Source organism: Heterodontus francisci, chromosome 36, assembly GCF_036365525.1.
Source record: "Heterodontus francisci isolate sHetFra1 chromosome 36, sHetFra1.hap1, whole genome shotgun sequence".
Classification (NCBI taxonomy): domain Eukaryota; kingdom Metazoa; phylum Chordata; class Chondrichthyes; order Heterodontiformes; family Heterodontidae; genus Heterodontus; species Heterodontus francisci.
Window position 1 is genome coordinate 7,170,584 of NC_090406.1, and position 13,519 is coordinate 7,184,102.

At 46.9% G+C, this 13,519-nt stretch overlaps 1 protein-coding gene across 4 annotated transcripts in view; it reads right to left on the bottom strand.

The window, feature by feature from the left end:
* Positions 1 to 206: 206 nt before the first annotated feature.
* The window catches only part of borcs8 (BLOC-1 related complex subunit 8), a 49,084-nt gene continuing 35,771 nt past the window's right edge, over positions 207 to 13,519 (bottom strand). For all 4 annotated transcript variants that reach the window (XR_010969518.1, XR_010969515.1, XR_010969516.1 and 1 more), the window contains one exon: positions 207 to 749. The gene's annotated coding sequence lies outside the window, so the exon portion shown is untranslated. The remainder of the gene's footprint in view (positions 750 to 13,519) is intronic.

Genomic DNA, 13,519 nt, shown 5'->3' on the forward strand with positions numbered 1-13,519 from the left:
CCTTTAAATTCAGGATCTGGGCACCGCTGGCATTTATTGCCCATCCTCCAGTTACTCTGAGAAAGTCAAGAATCACAAGTCGCAGCAGTCCGCATTCATACAGTGGACTGGCTTGCTAGGCCACTTCAGAGGGCCAGACCAGAAGAAGTAAGGAAGGCAGGTTTCCTCCCGCAACAAATGAAGTACTTTTTAAAAAGGAATCCAAATTTTCAAAGTATGTTTTTTTTTATTCATTTGGGGAATGTGGGTATCGCTGGCTAGGCCACCATTTATTGTCCATCCCTTGAAAAGGTGGTGGTGAGCTGCCTTCTTGAACCACTGCAGTCCATGTGAGGTAGGTACACCCACAGTGCTGTTAAGAAGAGAATTCCAGGTTTTTGACCCAGTGACAGTGAAGGAATGACAATATAGTTCCAAGTCAGGATGGTGTGTGGCTTGGAGGGGAACTTGCAGGTGGTGGTGTTCTCATGCATCTGCTGCCCTTTTCCTTCTAGGTGGAAGAGGTCACAGGTTTGGAAGACGCTGTCGAAGAGCCTTGGTGAGTTGCTGCAGTGCATCTTGTAGATGGTGCACACTGCTGCCACTGTTTGTCAGTGGTGGAGGGAGTGAATGTTTGTGGATGGGGTGCCTATCAAGCAGCTGCTTTGTCCTGGATGGTGTCGAGTTTCTTGAGTGTTGTTGGAGCTGCACCCATCCAGGCAAGTGGAGAGTATTCCATCAGACTCCTGACTTGTGCATTGTGTTACGACCTAGACAGGAGGAGTGCACTGTTAATTCAGTCCCACTTTTCCACAGGTCACAACATATATTTAAATTTTCCCACTAACCAAAACCGTCAATCAGATACTCTATTTTTCCCCCAGAATAAAGCACACCAACCAGGTTTCTTTAATAAATAACTAAATTATCCATTTATTACACATCCGTTCTTAACCAATAATGAAGTAAAACATACACACAATGGAAACATTAAAGCCCCTTATTTTTATCCTAGCCCTCACACATCCACATACATACACAATCGGTTAACTGGGAAAAAAAGGGATTTTTGTTTACAGCTGTTACAAAGAAATAGAAGGAATAAAAAAATACTTCGACTGAAAAGAAGGTATGGAAGTCCTTTGTTTTGGCGAGGTGTCCCATAGGCGAATAGACGGCTGTCAATGGAATCTTCCTAGAACAGTTCTTTCTAGGCGATGTTGATGATCTGTTTGGGTAGGCTTCCAAATGATTCAGCACAGAAAACTCCAGTCAGGTTTTACAGGAAGCAGCAACAAGAATTTTTCTTAGGTCTTATAGCAGCGATGTAGCAGTAAAGGTTTCTTCAAATACAGGGGGAAATAGTACAACTTGACGCAGGAATTCTTTAAAGAGAGAAAGATATCAGCTGTCTTCTCCTGGCAGGCACACAACAACTCCTTCCTTCTGTTTTTAGCCAAGCCAACTGGCATTTTGAGAAGTTCAAAATGAAACTACCTTTTTCCAGAAACAAGTCCGATGACAACCATAAACCTTGGTTTGTCATTCCCTTGCAAAAATCTTTCAGAGTCACAAGCACAAACCCTTTGTTGGGTTATTTGTAAACAGATGCTTTCCAGTAAGATTTGTTTACTGGCCAACCTTCTGTTGACCTTCCCTTTTGTTTTTTTAAAACACAAAGTTCAGCAATCTCCATATGACTCAATGTCCAGAATTCAACAATAAGTTCTTTAAGACGTATTTTACAGAAGAAACGGAAGCAGTCTCGTAACACTTGTAGATAGTGGAAAGGCATTGGGGAGTCAGGAGGTGGGTTATTCGCCGCAGAAGTCCCAGCCTCTGGCCTGCTCTTGTAGCCACAGCATTTATGTGGCTGGTCCAGTTCAGTTTCTGGTCAATGCTGACCCCCAGAATGTTGATAGCGGGGGATTCAGCGATGGTAATGGCATTGAACGTCAAAGGGAGATGGTTGGATTCTCTCTTGTTGGAGATGGTCATTGTCTGGCACTTGTGTGGCACAAATGTTACTTGCCACTTATCAGCCCAAGCCTGGATGTTGTCCAGGTCTTGCTGCATATGGACATGGGCTGCTTCAGTATCAGAGGAGTTGCAAATGGTCCTGAACGTTGTGCAATCATCAGCAAACATCCCCACTTCTGACCTTATGATGGAAGGAAGGTCATTGATGAAGCAGCTGAAGATGGTTGGGCCCAGGACACTACCCTGAGGAACTCCTGCAGTAATGTCCTGGGACTGAGAAGATTGACCTTCAACAACCACAACCATCTTCCTTTGTGCTAGGTATGACTCCAACCAGCAGAAAGTTCCCCCCCCCCAATTCCCATTGACTCCAGTTTTGCTAGGGCTCCTTGATGCTATACTCGATCAAATGCTGCCTTGATGTCAAGGGCAGTCACTCTCACCTCACCTCTGGACTTCAGTTCTTTTGACCACGTTTTGACCAATGCTGTCATGAGGTTAGCAGCTGGATGGCCCTGGCAGAACCCAAACTGGGCACCACTGAGCAGGTTATTGCTGAGTAAGTGCCGCTTGATAGCACTGTCGACCACACCTTCCATCATTTGCAGATGATCGGGAGTAGACTGATAGGGCGCTAATTGGCTGGGTCTGATTTGTCCTGCTTTTTGTGTACAGGACATACCTGGGCAATTTTCCATATTGCCGGGTAGATGCCAGTGTTGTAGCTGTACTGGAACAGCCTGGCTAGGGGCGCGACAAGTTCTGGAGCACAAGTCTTCAGTACTGTTGCCGGAATGTTGTCAGGGCCCATAGCCTTTGCAGTATCCAGTGCCATCTGCCGTTTCTTGATATCATGTGGAGTGAATCGGATTGGCTGAAGACTGGCATCTATGATGCTGGGGACCTCAGGAGGAGGCTGAGATGGATCATCCACTCGGTACTTCTGGCTGAAGATGGATGCAAATGCTTCAGCCTTGTCTTTTGCACTGATATGCTGGGTTCCCCCATCATTGAGGTTGAGGATATTTGTAGAGCCACCTCCTCCAGTTATTTGTTTCATTGTCCACCACCATTCACGACTGGATGTGGCAGGACTGCAGAGCCTGATCTGATCTGTTGGTTGGGGGATCGCTTAACCCCGTCTATTTCATGCTGCTTCCACTGTTTGGCATGCACGTAGTCCTGTGCTGTAGCTTCACCAGGCTGACACATCATTTTTAGGTATGCCTGGTGCTGCTCCTGGCATGCCCTCCTACACTCTTCAATGAACCAGGGTTGGTCCCCCAGTTTGACGGTAATGATAGAGGGGGGATATGCCGGGCCATGAGGTTACAGATTGTGGTTGAATATAGTTCTGTTGCTGATGGGCCACAGCGCCTCATAGATGCCCAGTTTTGAGTCGCTAGATCTGTTCGAAATCTATCTTATTTAACATGGTGGTAGTGCCACACAACACAATGGTGGGTCCCCCACTGTGAAAACGGGACTTCGTCTCCACAAGGACTGTCACTCCTACCAATACTGTCATGGACAGATGCATCTGTGACAGGTAGATTGGTGAGTTTAGTTTAGTTTAGTTTAGAGATACAGCACTGAAACAGGCCCTTCAGCCCAGCGAGTCTGTGCCGACCATCAACCACCCATTTATACTAATCCTACACTAATCCCATATTCCTACCACATCCCCACCTGTCTCTATATTTCCCTACCACCTACCTATACTAGGGACAATTTATAATGGCCAATTTACCTACCAACCTGCAAGTCTTTTGGCTTGTGGGAGGAAACCGGAGCACCCGGAGAAAACCCAGGCAGACACAGGGCGAACTTGCAAACTCCACACAGTGCAGTACCCAGAATTGAACCCGGGTCGCTGGAGCTGTGAGGCTGCGGTGCTAACCACTGTGAGGATGAGGTCAAGTAGGTTTTTCCCTCTTGTTGGTTCCTTCACCACCTGGCACAGACCCAGTCTAGCAGTTATGTCCTTTAGGACATTCCTGGCAATGGACACTGACATCCCCCACCCAGTGTACATTTGTGCCCTTGCCACCCTCAGTGCTTCTTCAAATTGGTGTTCAACATGAAGAAGCTCTGATTCATCAGCCGGGGGGGGGGAGGGGGCGGTGGAGGGGGGGGGGTGCATGGTGGGCGATAGGTGGTAATCAGCAGGAGGTTTCCTTGCCCATGTTTGACCTGATGTCATGAGACTTCATGGGGTCTGGAGTCAATGTTGAAGACTCCGCGGGAAACTCCCTCACGACTGTACAGTACTGTGCCGCCACATCAGGTGGGCCTGTCCTGCTGGTGTGACAGGACATACGCAGGGATGGTGATAGCGGTGTCTGGAAGGCATGATTCCGTAAGTATGACTATATCAGGTTGTTGCTTGACTAGTCTGTGGGACAGCTCTCCCAATTTTGGCACAAGCCCCCAGTTGTTTGTAAGGAGGATTTTGCAGAGTCAAAAGGGCTGGGTTTGCCATTGTCGTTTCCAGTGCCTCGGTCAATGCCAGGTGGTCAATCCAGTTTCATTCCTTTTCTTAGGCTTTGTAGTAGTTTGATACAACTGAGTGGCTTGCTAGACCATTTCAACCACATTGCTGTGGGTCTGGAGTTACACGTAAGGACAGCAGATTTCCTTCTCTAAAGGGCATTAGTGAACCAGATGGATTTTTACAACAATCGACAATGGTTTCACGGTCTAGCTTTTTAATTCCAGATTTATTAATTAAATTAAAATTCCACCATCTGCTGTGGTGGGATTCAAACCCATGTCCCCAGAGCATTGGCCTGGGGCTCTGGGTTACTAGTCTAGTGAGATTACCACTACGCCACTGCCTCCCTTTGATAGTGGATAGTAGGTAGTGGGATTTAAACATAGTGTTCCAGAATATTTGACCAGTAACATAATCACTACACTACTGTACCCTGCTTCCACCCTCCCTTCTGATAAGGAATTCCATATCCTACCAGATGCCTGGTCAAAAAGATCGGGCTTGCCTGTGGTAATGCCTCACATGGTCAAATAGCTGCATCATTCAGATTTTGTGCTCACATGAAGAATGGACAAGATACCAGGGGGAAGTCAGTATTTGTGAAATTGTACCCCAGACAGAGTTAGTGCATTTAGGAAAAGTGCAGGATAACTGTTCCCCTCCATATTTTCACCACAAAGAAAATTCAGGTCTTGGTTCTGGGCCAATTCCAGAGTCACTGTATTTAATATTAATTAAAATGTTGGTGCACAAATTCTGCAAGGTCCCTTAAACAGTTAAGGCTAATTCTCTCTGCTTCCCAGATCAGGTTCCCACAGTTTGGAGATACGTGCTAATCTCTGTTGCTATGGAAACTCTGGGAAACTTAGATGATGCAAATGAGACAAGAATGGAAACTGCATCTGGGTCAGTGGCTCCACATCAGTAACTGGCATCCTTATAATTAATGGGGAAGGGGGAAAGAGGAGGGATGGGAAAAGGGGAGAGGAGGAATGGGGAAAGGGGAGAGGAGGAATGGGGAAAGGGGAGAGGAGGAATGGGGAAAGGGGAGAGGAGGAATGGGGAAAGAGGGGAAGGGGGAAAGGGGGACCCTGTCCATTTAAAATAAACAGTAATCCGCTGCGACAGTTGAATACAGATGTGTTAGGTGACTGACTAAAATTATGTGAGGCCAAGGAGTAAAGGCAAACTTTTGTTTCAAAATCAACGGCTCGCCCTCTTTTGGATCGAGAGTCTCTCATTTATAGTTCAGTGCTCCAAATTGTTAAAGGGACCTTACATAGAACATAGAACAGTACAGCACAGTACAGGCCCTTTGGCCCACGATGTTGTGCCGACCCTTTAACCTACTCTAAGATCAAACTACCTACATACCCTTCATTCTACTATCATCCATGTACCTATCCAAGAGTCGCTTAAATGTCCCTAATGTATCTGCTTCTACTACCACCGCTGGCAGCGCATTCCACGCACCCACCACTCTCTGTGTAAAGAACCTACCTCTGACATCTCCCCGAAACCTTCCTCCAATCACCTTAAAATTATGCCCCCTGTTGATAGCCCTTTCTGCCCTGGGAAAAAGTTTAGATTAGATTAGAGATACAGCACTGAAACAGGCCCTTCGGCCCACCGAGTCTTTGCCGAACATCAACCACCCATTTATACTAATCCTACACTAATCCCATATTCCTACCACATCCCCACCTGTCCCTATATTTCTCTACCACCTACCTATACTAGTGACAATTTATAATGGCCAATTTACCTATCAACCTGCAAGTCTTTTGGCTTGTGGGAGGAAACCGGAGCACCTGGAGAAAACCCACGCAGACACAGGGAGAACTTGCAAACTCCACACAGGCAGTACCCGGAATCGAACCCGGGTCCCTGGAGCTATGAGGCTGCGGTGCTAACCACTGCGCCACTGTGCCGTCTCTGGCTATCTACTCTATCTAGGCCTCTCATCATCTTGTACACCTCTATCAAGTCACCTCTCATCCTTCTTCGCTCCAATGAGAAAAGCCCTAGCTCCCTCAACCTTTCTTCGTAAGACATGCCCTCCAGTCCAGGCAGCATCCTGGTGAATCTCCTCTGCACCCTCTCTAAAGCTTCCACATCCTTCCTATAATGAAGCGACCAGAACTGAACACAATATTCCAAGTGTGGTCTAACCAGGGCTTTATAGAGCTGCAGCATAACCTCGCGGCTCTTAAACTTAATCCCCCTGTTAATGAAAGCCAACACCCCATACACCTTCTTAACAACCCTATCAACTTGGGTGGCAACTTTGAGGGATCTATGGACGTGGACCCCAAGATCCCTCTGTTCCTCCACACTGCCAAGAATCCTGTCTTTAAGCCTTTATTCCGCATTCAAATTCGACCTTCCAAAATGAATCACTTCACACTTTTCCAGGTTGAACTCCATCTGCTACTTCTCAGCCCAGCTCTGCATCCTGTCAATGTCCTGTTGCAACCTACAACAGCCCTCCACATTATCCACAACTCCAGCAACCTTTGTGTCATCGGCAAACTTACTAACCCAGCCTTCCACTTCCTCATCCAAGTCACAGTGGCGCAGTGGTTAGCACCGCAGCCTCACAGCTCCAGCGACCTGGGTTCAATTCTGGGTACTGCCTGTGTGGAGTTTGCAAGTTCTCCCTCTGTCTGCGTGGGTTTCCTCCGGGTGCTCCGGTTTCCTCCCACATGCCAAAGACTTGCAGGTTGATAGGTTAATTGGCCATTATAAATTGCCCTTAGTATAGGTAGGTGGTAGGGAAATATAGGGACAGGTGGGGATATGGTAGGGATTAGTGTAGGATTAGTATAAATGGGTGGTTGATGGTCGGCACAGACTCGCTGGGCTGAAGGGCCTGTTTCAGTGCTGTATCTCTAAACTAAAAATGTATAAAAATCACAAAGAGCAGAGGTCCCAGAACAGATCCCTGAGGAACACCACTGGTCACCGAGCTCCAGGCTGAATACTTTCCATCTACTACCACCCTCTGTCTTCTATGGGCCAGCCAATTCTGTATCCAGACAGCCAACTTTCCCTGAATCCCATGCCTCCTTACTTTCTGAATGAGCCTACCATGGGGAACCTTATCAAACGCCTTGCTAAAATCCATATACACCACATCCACTGCTCTTCCTTCATCAATGTGTTTTGTCACATCCTCAAAGAATTCAATAAGGCTTGTGAGGCATAACCTACCCCTCACAAAGCCATGCTGACTATCTCTAATCAAACTATGCTTTTCCAAATAATCATAAATCCTGTCTCTCAGAATCCTCTCCAATAATTGATTGTAAATCTCATTCCAAACACCAAAACTCCTCCTCTTAAGCAGTTACGATAACTTGAAGCAAGCAAGTTTGAATTAAGGAAGATTTGAATTTTAATAATGCCTTTCATGAACCCAGGATGTCCCAAAGCATTTTACAGCCAATGTAGAGCTTTTGAAGTGTAGTCACTGTTGTAATGTAGGAAATGCGGCAGCCAATTTGCACACAGCAAGCTCCCACAAACAGCAATGTGATAATGACCCAGATCATCTGTTTTTGTGATGTTAGTTGAGGGATAAATATTGACCAGGACACTAGGGTGAATTCCCCTGCTCCTCTTCAAATTCATGCCATGCCACTTGAGAGGGCAGACAGAGCCTTGGTTTAACATCTCAACCGAAAGACAGCACCTCCAACAGAGAAGCACTCCCTCGGTACTGCACTTGATGTATCAGCCTGGATTTTTGTGCTCAGATCTCTGGATTGAAACTTGAACTCATAACCTTCTGACTCAGAGGCAACAGAGCTACCAACTGATCCAAGGCTGAAGATTACAGAAACAGCATAGCATCTCACAGCACGTGAGGCCATTCAGCCCATTGTGTCAGATCTTTGAAAGAGCTTTCCAATTATTCCCATTACTTCCCTTTCCCCATAGCCCTGCAAATATTTCCTTTTCAAATATGTATCCAGTTCCCCTTTTGAAAGTTACTATTGAATCTGCTTCCACTGCCCTTTCGGGCAGCGAATTCCAGATCACAACAACTCACTGTGTAAAACAATTCCTCCTCATCTCCCCCTCTGGTTCTTTTGCCAATTATCTTAAATCCGTGTCCTATGGTTACTGACCCTCCCACAGTTCGTCCCTATTAACATTTTGAAAGCACTCATAATATTGAACACCTCGATTATATCTCTTGCTAACCTCCTTTGGCCATCTTTGTTTTTAAACCCCTCCATGGCCCCTCACTCCTTCCGACCTCTGTAACCTCCTCCATCTCTTATAACAATTTAGTAAGGATTTAATAAGTATTTATTTTTATTTATTAATTAGTGCTAGAAATGTCAGTTAGAGGGGTAAAGTGCTTCACCTGTGAGATGTGGGAGGTCCGTGACGCTTCCAGCGTTCCGGACGACTACATCTGCAGGAAGTGTACTCAGTTGCAGCTCCTCACAGACCCCGTGGATCGGTTGGAGCAGCAACTGGATGCACTTAGGAGCATGCAGGTGGCAGAAAGTGTCATAGACAGGAGTTTTAGAGAAGTGGTTACACCCAAGGTGCAGGCAGATAGATGGGTGACCTTTAGAAGGGGCAGGCAGTCAGTGCAGGAATCCCCTGTGGCTATCCCCCTCTTAACAAGTATACCGTTTTGGATACTGTTGGGGGGGATGGCCTATCAGGGGAAAACAACAGCAGCAGCCAGAGCAGTGGCACCACGGCTGGCACTGTTGTTCAGCAGGGAGGGACAAAGCGCAGAAGAGCAATAGTTATAGGGGACTCTATAGTCAGGGGCACAGATAGGCGCTTCCGTGGACGTGAAAGAGACTCCAGGATGGTATGTTGCCTCCCTGGTGCCAGGGTCAAGGATGTCTCTGAACGGACAGGGGGCATTCTGAAGGGGGAGGGTGAACAGCCAGAGGTTGTGGTACACATGGGTACCAACGACATAGGCAGGAAGAGTGACGAGGTCCTGCAGGAGGAGTTTAGGGAGTTAAGTAGAAAGTTAAAAGACAGGAGCTCTAGGGTTGTAATCTCGGGATTACTCCCTGTGCCACGTGCCAGTGAGGCTAGAAATAGGAAGATAAACATGTGGTTGAACAGATGGTGTAAAAGGGAGGGGTTCAGATATCTGGACCATTGGGATCTCTTCAGGGACAGATGGGACCTGTACAAGAAGGACGGGTTGCATCTAAACTGGAGGGGCATAAATATCCTGGCTGCAAGGTTTGCTAGCGTCACTCGGGAGGGTTTAAACTAGTGTGACAGGGGGGTGGGAACCAGAGCAGTAGGACAGCAAGTGAAATAAATGAGGGGGAACTAGTAAATAAGGCCAGTAAGACTAAGAGGAAGAGCAGGCAGGGAGATGTTGCGGAGCACAGCGGGACTGGTGGTCTGAAGTGCATTTGTTTCAATGCGAGAAATATAACAGGTAAGGCAGATGAACTTAGAGCTCGGATTAGTATTTGGAACTATGATGTTGTTGCTATTACAGAGACTTGGTTGAGGGAAGGACAGGATTGGCAGCTAAATGTTCCGGGATTTAGAAGCTTCAGGCGGGATAGAGGGGGATGTAAAAGGGGTGGGGGAGTTGCATTACTGGTTAAGGAGAATATCACAGCTGTACTGCGGGAGGACACCTTGGAGGGATCATGCAGCAAGGCAATATGGGTGGAGCTCAGGAATAGGAAAGGTGCAGTCACGATGTTGGGGGTTTACTACAGGCCTCCCAACAGCCAGCGGGAGGTAGAGGAGCAGATATGTAGACAGATTTTGGAAAGATGTCAAGGTAACAGGGTTGTAGTGGTGGGCGATTTTAACTTCCCCTATATTGACTGGGACTCACTTAGTGCTAGGGGCTTCGATGGGGCAGAATTTGTAAGGAGCATCCAGGAGGGCTTCTTGAAACAATACGTAGATAGTCCAACTAGGGACTTGCTGTCCTACTGCTCTGGTTCCCACCCCCCTGCCACACTAGTTTAAACCCTCCCGAGTGACGCTAGCAAACCTCGCAGCTAGGATGTTTGTGCCCCTCCAGTTTAGATGCAACCCATCCTTCTTGTACAGGTCCCATCTGTCCCTGAAGAGATCCCAATGGTCCAGATATCTGAAACCCTCCCTTCTACACCAGCTGTTCAATACTGGACCTGGTATTGGGGAATGAGCCCGGCCAGGTGGTCGAAGTTTCAGTAGGGGAGCATTTTGGGAACAGTGACCATAATTCCATAAGTTTTAAGGTACTTGTGGATAAGGATAAGAATAGTCCTCGGGTGAAGGTGCTAAATTGAGGGAAGGCTAATTATAACAATATTAGGCAGGAACTGAAGAATTTAGATTGGGGGCGGCTGTTTGAGGGTAAATCAACATCTGACGTGGGAGTCTTTCAAACGTCAGTTGATTAGAATCCAGGACCAGCATGTTCCTGTGAGGAAGAAGGATAAGTTTGGCAAGTTTCGGGAACCTTGGATAACGCGGGATTTTGTGAGCCTCGTAAAAAAAGAAAAAGGAAGCATTCGTAAGGGCTGGAAGGCTAGGAACAGACGAATCCCTTGAGGAATATAAAGACAGTAGGAAGGAACTTAAGCAAGGAGTCAGGAGGGCTAAAAGGGGTTATGAGAAGTCATTGGCAAACAGGATTAAGGAAAATCCCAAGGCTTTTTATACGTATATACAGAGCAAGAGGGTAACCAGGGAAAGGGCTGGCCCACTCAAGGACAGAGAAGGGAATCTATGTGTGGAGCCAGAGGAAATGGGCGAGGTACTAAATAAGTACTTTGCATCAGTATTCACCAAGGAGAAGGACTTGGTGGATGATGAGCCTAGGGAAGGGAGTGTAGATAGTCTCAGTCATCTCATTATCAAAAGGGAGGAGGTGTTGGGTGCCTTGCAAAGCATTAAGGTAGATAAGTCTCCAGGGCCTGATGGGATCTACCCCAGAATACTGAGGGAAGCAAGGAAAGAAATTGCTGGGGCCTTGACAGAAATCTTTGCATCCTCATTGGCTACAGGTGAGGTCCCAGAGGACAGGAGAACAGCCAATGTTGTTCCTTTGTTTAAGAAGGGTAGCAAGGATAATCCAGGAAATTATAGGCCGGTGAGCCTTACGTCAGTGGTAGGGAAATTATTAGAGAGGATTCTTCGGGACAGGATTTACTCCCATTTGGAAACAAATGGACTTATTAGCAAGAGGCAGCATGGTTTTGTGAAGGGGAGGTCCTGTCTCGCTAATTTGATTGAGTTTTTTGAGGAAGTGACGAAGATGATTGATGAAGGAAGGGCAGTGGATGTTATCTATATGGATTTCAGTAAAGCTTTTGACAAGGTCCCTCATGGCAGACTGGTACAAAAGGTGAAGTCACACGGGATCAGAGGGGAGCTGGCAATTTGGATACAGAACTGGCTCGGTCATAGAAGACAGAGGGTAGCAGTGGAAGGGTGCTTTTCTGAATGGAGGGATGTGATTAGTGGTGTTCCGCAGGGATCAGTGCTGGGACCTTTGCTGTTTGTAGTATATATAAATGGTTTGGAGGAAAATGTAGCTGGTCTGATTAGTAAGTTTGCAGACGACACAAAGGTTGTTGGAGTTGTGGACAGTGATGAGGATTGTCAGAGGATACAGCAGGATATAGATCAGTTGGAGACTTGGGCGGAGAAATGGCAGATGGAGTTTAATCCGGACAAATGTGAGGTAATGCGTTTTGGAAGATCTAATGCAGGTGGAAAGTATACAGTAAATGGCAGAACCCTTAGGAGTATTGACAGGCAGAGAGATCTGGGCGTACAGGTCCACAGGTCACTGAAAGTGGCAACGCAGGTGGATAAGGTAGTCAAGAAGGCATACGGCATGCTTGCCTTCATCGGTCGGGGCATAGAGTATAAAAATTGGCAAGTCATGCTGCAGCTGTACAGAACTTTGGTTAGGCCACACTTAGAATATTGTGTGCAATTCTGGTTGCCACACTACCAGAAGGACGTGGAGGCTTTGGAGAGGGTACAGAGGAGGTTTACCAGGATGTTGCCTGGTCTGGAGGGTATTAGCTATGAGGAGAGGTTGGATAAACTCGGATTGTTTTCACTGGAACGACGGAGGTGGAGGGGCGACATGATACATTACAAAGTTATGAGCGGCATGGACAGAGTGGATAGTCAGAAGCTTTTTCCCAGGGTGGAAGTCAGTTACTAGGGGACATAGGTTTAAGGTGAGAGGGGCAAAGTTTAGAGGGGATGTGCGAGGCAAGTTCTTTACACAGAGGGTGGTGAGTGCCTGGAACTTGTTGCCGGGGGAGGTGGTGGAAGCAGGTACCATAGAGACGTTTAAGAGGCATCTTGACAAATACATGAATAGGATGGGAATAGAGGGATATGGACCCCGGAAGTGCAGAAGGTTTTAGTTTAGGCAGGCATCAAGAACAGCGCAGGCCTGGAGGGCCAAATGGCCTGTTCCTGTGCTGTACTGTTCTTTGTTCTTTGACCAAGCCTTTGGTCACCTGTCTATACAAGTGGTATACAAATGCAAGTTGTTGTTGCTTTGAGGAAAACAACACCAGTTTCTCTGGACTCCGCATAACCAAAGAACCTCATCCCATTAGTTTTTGAAAATTTATTTGAGATTGCGACCTCCATAGTAATTACAGGTTTACAAGAATGTTGCCAGGGCTCGAAAGTTACAGCTATGAGGAAAGATTGGATAGGCTAGGGTTGTTTTCCTTAAAACAGAGGAGGCTGAGGGGTGACTCAATTGAGGTGTACAAAATTATGAGGGGCCTAGATAGAGTAGACAGGAAGGACCTGTTTCCTCTAGCAGAGAGGTCAATTACCAGGGGGCACAGATTGAAGGTGATTGGTAGAAAGATTAGAGGGATATGAGGAAAACTTTTTTACCCAGAGGGTGGTGGGTGTCTGGAATTCACTGCCAGGAATGGTGGTGGAGGCAGAAACCCTCAACTCATTTAAAAGGTCCCTGGCCATGCACCTTTAGTGCTGTAACCGGCAAGGCTACGGACTAGGTGCTGGAAGGTGGGATTAGACTGGGTGTCTCGTTTTTTCGGCCAGCACGGACACGAC